Genomic DNA, 6,000 nt, shown 5'->3' with positions numbered 1-6,000 from the left:
TGGGGTGCTGAAGATATCCAGAGGCTTCCACTTTTGGCGGCCAGCCCCTAGATAGAATAATGCCCCCACGGCTGGCACAACACTGCAGAATGATGCCCCCACGCCAAGCCGCTTCAAAGCTATGCACTCTGCTCTGAGATCAAAGGGGCTCATGGATGCCTGCAATGACAGGCAGCTGTTAGTGTTCCAAACTAAACAATAAAATAATGGAAATGATCCTTGTACACTTTGAACATGACACGAGTCTTGGTTTGTCATCCCCGACAAATTTACCAAGCCCAACTCAACAGTCGCCGTGTCGTGTCGTGGAAGATTTGGCCATGTGGCGGGCAGAAAATTAAAAGCAAAAGAATGTAGGGCCACTGACATGGACAGAATCTCTCAAATCTCTTGAAGTACCAGACCACAATACCTTAACCACAGCTGTGTTGTCAATACAAAATTCCACCTGTTTCATCGACCACTCAAGCTCCTTGTAGGCAATGGACAGTGATATCTGAGATGACAACCCATTCAGAGCTTAAAATTACCCCATATCCAACAGATCCTTCAGCATCCAGAGAGACTTGAAGACCCACAACCAGAACCCACTGAGGAGATGAAAGAAAACTATGACCATTCTGTGAGTTGAGAAATTCACACCACCATGTGAGATCCAAGTGAAACTCTCGGTAGAGGCATATGGGTGGTTATCCCATTGAAAAGCAGAGAACAAATTGATTATATGACACAGAAAAGTGCAATACTGTTTGGATGACCAAGAGTTCAGTAGTGCATTGATACATTCAAACTTTTCCATAGGAAGGGGCACCTGCAACAGGAGAGAATCAAATTCTATACCCATGACAGTCAGATAGGTGGAGGGGCCCTCCAATTTATCTGGGTGGAGCAGAATGCCCACTCCTTGACCATCTGTATCTAAATTGCATTCACAAATCAAAGAAATACATGTAGGGGGACCCAGTGTATGAAAATCATCCGAATAGTTAAGGAAACTCACTTTGTAGTTCTCTTTAAATATGATATCCACTACACTAAATCAGCAACAGATGCAAAGATATAAGGGGCTGAATTAATGTACAACAGTTACTGTAAATCAACCAAAAAATTGCCTATTTACGGCATGCTCAACAGGTAATGATCATCAGGATGTACCGGATCAATACCATAGGCACTCTCCAAGGCAAACTTTGCCAGTAATGCACCTTAGCTGAATGACATGATACCATTAACGATGTCATCATTCTCATATATTTCAGTGAAAAGGGGTTTTTAACAACTCTGTGCACACTTTGATATCATACTTTATTTTACTTGACAATTCACTGAAGGGAAAAATGGAGCACATACATAAGATTACAAATGTTAAAAAAGTGTTGACGGGCCTGCGTGACTCCTGCCATTCGCGAGCGATTCTAAAATCTATGCCTTCAAAGTTTAGCTCTGACTAAGGTGTCTTTTAATGACTTTCCTTTGCGATATGATAGTATGGGTGGCTCCTTAAATACTTCTCAAAGGTGCGGTTGGTTTTGAATAAGGTGCCATTTCCCCATACGTGTAAAATTAATATGTTCTCAAGGTTAGGTAAAGCCGGGTGGTATTGTGTAACAAAAGGCAATATTTTCTTTTGTGTGCTGTTGTCTTTGTTTTGAAGTGACCTCTCTCTATCCGTGAAGTTAACTTCAGATAGGAATTCTTCTGAAAATTATTTTATTTGGGTATCCTCTATTCTTTAGACATGTTGTGAAACTCTGCGTATTATTATTAAACGTCAAGACTGACGAATTTGTTCTTAGGAGGGGTAGCGCTTCTCCTTTTATGAATCCTTTCTTAACGCCTGGTGGATGATGACACGAATGGCAATTCGTGTATTGAAAGGTCTCTGTCTGTTTGTAATGTGTTTGGACATCAAGGGTGTCTAAGATTTGTGATTTCTGCTATTAGCACCAGCCGTTTTGTTTGAAAGCTATGGTCCTAGCAAGAACAGCCGAATTGGAGGCTAACAAAAATGGTTGAATGGCTCAAAATCCAGTCACCAGTCCCTTAGTTATCCTAAACTCCCAGCTTCCCGGTGGCAGACCCAGTTCCAGCTGACATTCTTCTTCCACATCTTGAAACTCTCTATTGCCCCAACAACAGATCAGCAACTCAGAGGTGGATCTCTTTGCGTCCCGCTAAAACCAACAGGTACACATGTGCAAGTGGACCTGTCTAATCCACCCCTTGTGGTCCTTCCTTGAATCCTGAAGAAGATCAGAGGTGACCAAGCAACTTGTCTCTTATTTGCACTGAATTGGGCCAGACAAGCAAGGTTCATGGAACTTCTTCAGATGCTTGTGAATACACCTCTACTGCTTCCCCAGCACCTGTCTCTGTTGTTCCTACCATTTCGTCCTGCAGCACTCTCTGTGGCAATCACTTCACCATGGCCCCTATCCGGGATCATTACAAAGCAACAGCCTTTTCAAAGGAAGTTATTGACATCTTATTGGCATGTTGGGGAACATCGACCCAGAAACTGTATGCAGGTCCCTAGTAGGCATGGGTTCGCTGGTGTTCTCCGTGTAGTGTCTGTCCCATTTCAACTCTTGCAGCTGATGCCCTCAAAGTTCTTGCATCTCTTGTTACACAAAAGAACTTGAAGTACATAACTATTGCCCTTAACAAGTCCCTATGCAGCTAGGGAGTCTCCCTGTTGTCCACTGGGAAAGTGGGCACTGCCCTGTCATTTTTGGAAGAAATGGAACCTCTGCAGGGACTTAAATTGAGGCAGGTATCCTTCAAGACCATTCTTTTTTGTTGGCATTAACTTCAGCATCCAGAACCCACAAACTGCGTGCATTGGACTTGAGAGAATTCCTGGGAGTTCTTGCTCCCCACAAATGTCAAAACCTCCAGACCTGGTCACTCTGCGTGGCATTCTTTCCAAGATCTGCCAAGATCTGCGTGGTTTGTACCCTTGCTGCATATGTAGAAAGGACAAGGGACTTGTGTAAATCCTTTCAGCTACTTGTGTGCTTTATTTCTCCTGGACACAAAGCCATCTCAAGCCAATCAATCTCTCGGTGGTTGATAAGACCCTTATCAATGGCAGGAATTGAATTTGGATATTCTGGTCATTCAACCCAAGGAGCCTCAACATCTGCAGCTGCTGCTGGGGGACTGTCAGTTAATCTCATCCTAAAAGCTGCAGATTGGGCGTCTGCACAGACCTTTGAGTGCTTTTTATGGGTGCAGAGCTGGCATGGTGGAGAGAGCACTTGCCTCCAACCAATGAGTCCTGGGTTCGATTCCCAGACTTGGCATCATATGTGGGTTGAGTTTGTTGGTTCTCTACGCTGCTCCGAGCGGTTTTTATCCAGGTACTGGGGTTTTCCTTCTCCTCAAAACCAACATTTGATTTGATTTGCATTAATTTGTCATGATTTCAGTTACATTGTACGATTCTTGACTCTCTTTTGCCAGACCTCCCATGCATTTGGTTATGTTATGGGTAATAGCATCACTTTAACTTTGACATGACTGCCTTTGCATAGGCAATGCTGCTCAGTCATTGAACACTTGTTTCTCGTATAGTTCTAGTGTGCTTTGTTACATCACAAGTAATTATATCTCACAGTCGTCCGCCTGTGTTTGGTTTTTATTTCAGCGTAGAGCATGTAGCTGTGGAGTTAGCACCAACCACGCTTCTTAACCCTTTAAGCCCCGAGGGGTTCCCCATTGACGAGTAAAATCGTCTGGCGTTAGACAGAGTAAAATCTATAAGTGCCATTTGGCACTATCGGGGCTGAAAGCGTTAAGAGGAACTTGGCCTGGAAGTTGATATTGATTTTTTAGCTTTATATCCCATCCATCCACTCTCCAGAACCCCAATTTGAAAGATGTTTGCACTGTTTTCACAATTCACCCAAAGAGTAATCCTTGATAGATAGATAGATATTTTGGAAATATTAGTAATTAAAAATTATTGGTTTGTTTCCAAGTCACTTCAGGAGTTATCAGTTTGTGGTTAAAAGAGGCAGAAATGACTGAGGAGAAGATCACAACTGTGTATGAAAAGGACCTTCCTGTACCACTTGTGAATCTGTCATGATCATGTGCTATGTAGTAGCAAGCATGGCTGAAGTCAACTCCATGTATCAGGTACTTCAAACAGGTAACAACAAATATCTTTCTATAATATAATTGGCAACACAGGAACATACTTTCCAGTAACTTTCATTTGAATGGTCACACTTTAAGATTTCACCCACAGACTCAAAAGTTAGAACTACCTTGTACATTAAATTGAAAAGCACCACAGAAAAGTACTGCTTACGCAGTAGCTTTCATTTAAATGGTCAAACTAGGATTTCACCCACCGACTCCAAATCGACCACTGGAAAAATACATGTATCTCTGCTACAAAACCTTATTCTTCTCAGGGCTCTGTACTAGCAATCATTTTTCTCATAATTATACCTTTCCATGGGCTCCCCTTCTTTCTTTATTCGCCTTTATTCTTTTATGTTACCATTGATTACATCTCTGAAATATATAACACTTAGCAAGTTTTATTTGCAACTTAGTTTCTTTGTACTTATCAGTCGTGTTATTGCAATCATATTTTATGTTGGAGAAAGACAAGATTTATGTTGGAGAAAGACAAGATTTTAATCAAATTCGAATTTCACCAACTTGGTGTACATCAACTTGACTCTGTAAGGTTAGCGCTATAAAGGGAGGAAGGGGTATTCTGAGGATCGTGACCTGTCAGCCTACCTCCCATGCCTATGATGTTTTTGCACTTGTTTCAATTGGTTTGAGTTGTTTTTTTAATCGCTTAAATCTAGGTGGATTGTGATTTTGTAACTGTGGTAAATCCTGAAGGTCTTAAAAATTCTTGAAACATTCTTCCTGTTTGTTTTCACTTTTAAAGTTTTTTTTTCTTTTGTAAAGTTTTATGTGGCATCATAAAGAAGGCTATTTATTTCAGCTTCTTGGAAATTAATTCTCAAAGATTTTGTACTTTGTCTGTCTTTAAATTGGCTATATTGAGCTTGGTTAAAAAAAGCCCATTTTCTTTTTGGACCCGGTGATTTTATAAGGACGTGGAAAGTTCTTGGATAACTGGTTCCTTTTTTCTCACCTAAATACTACTGGGAAAAGAGCACTATACTTACTATTGATAAAACTTACAAGTTGGAATGCTATAAAGTTTAGATTGCCCAGAGTCCTCCAAGAGCAGGGAGCTAAAGAAAACAGACGTTAGAGAGCAATGGGATTAATCTCTTACTGTTGTTACCATTGAGTTATTAAAAGTGTTATTACATTGGCGACAAGGATCAACTGAACAAATTCCTCCAATTGACCTGCATTGCGAATTCAGTTCCATCCCACATTGCTGGAAAAAATGGCTGCAAAACTGTACTTGAAGCTCCTTGCAGAAAGGGCCATGGATTGGATATTGCACAAGCCTGACTGATACACTCAGCCTGTTGATTGCCAAACTCGCGGAAAAAACGGAACTCAGCACTGCCAACATAATCAGCATGAGTGATGTCTAAAGAATCAAGATAAGCTGAAGGAAAAACAATTCACCCACTGTATGATCAAAGGTCACTCCAGTTATGATTGTCATTGTTCATGCGGCATTACGTGTCACAAATGTGGGTTGGTTGGGCATTTTGCGTCTGTCTGCAGCAGCCATACAAAGAATCCGCAGAGTGGAAAAAAGCCAACGTTAATTCAGAACGTGAACGTCAAATGAGCAGTCACACTCCTCACAACTGTTGGGGGAATCATGCGAAGTCTCCGATTCAGGCAGTGATAACGTTTACGCAGATGAATACACCTTTGCTCTCCAAGACAGTGCTGATACCTCCCCTGTACCAATTATAACTGTTGGAGTCATTGTAGACTCTGGTAGACTCTGGTAGACTCTGGTGAATCATGTAACATCATTCTGCCCTTGTCAATCAACTGCTTGACAGTGGATCCACAATCCACAGGTGCAGATGC

At 41.6% G+C, this 6,000-nt stretch overlaps 1 protein-coding gene across 5 annotated transcripts in view; it reads left to right on the top strand.

Annotated features, from left to right (window-relative positions):
• The window catches only part of LOC137983106 (dynein axonemal heavy chain 3-like), a 33,936-nt gene that overhangs the window by 12,050 nt on the left and 15,886 nt on the right, over positions 1-6,000 (top strand). For all 5 annotated transcript variants that reach the window (XR_011118899.1, XR_011118898.1, XR_011118896.1 and 2 more), the window contains one exon: positions 3,984-4,156. The gene's annotated coding sequence lies outside the window, so the exon portion shown is untranslated. The remainder of the gene's footprint in view (positions 1-3,983; positions 4,157-6,000) is intronic.

Source organism: Montipora foliosa, chromosome 13 (genome assembly GCF_036669935.1).
Source record: "Montipora foliosa isolate CH-2021 chromosome 13, ASM3666993v2, whole genome shotgun sequence".
Classification (NCBI taxonomy): Eukaryota; Metazoa; Cnidaria; class Anthozoa; order Scleractinia; family Acroporidae; genus Montipora; species Montipora foliosa.
This window is presented reverse-complemented; position numbering and strand designations above follow the sequence as displayed.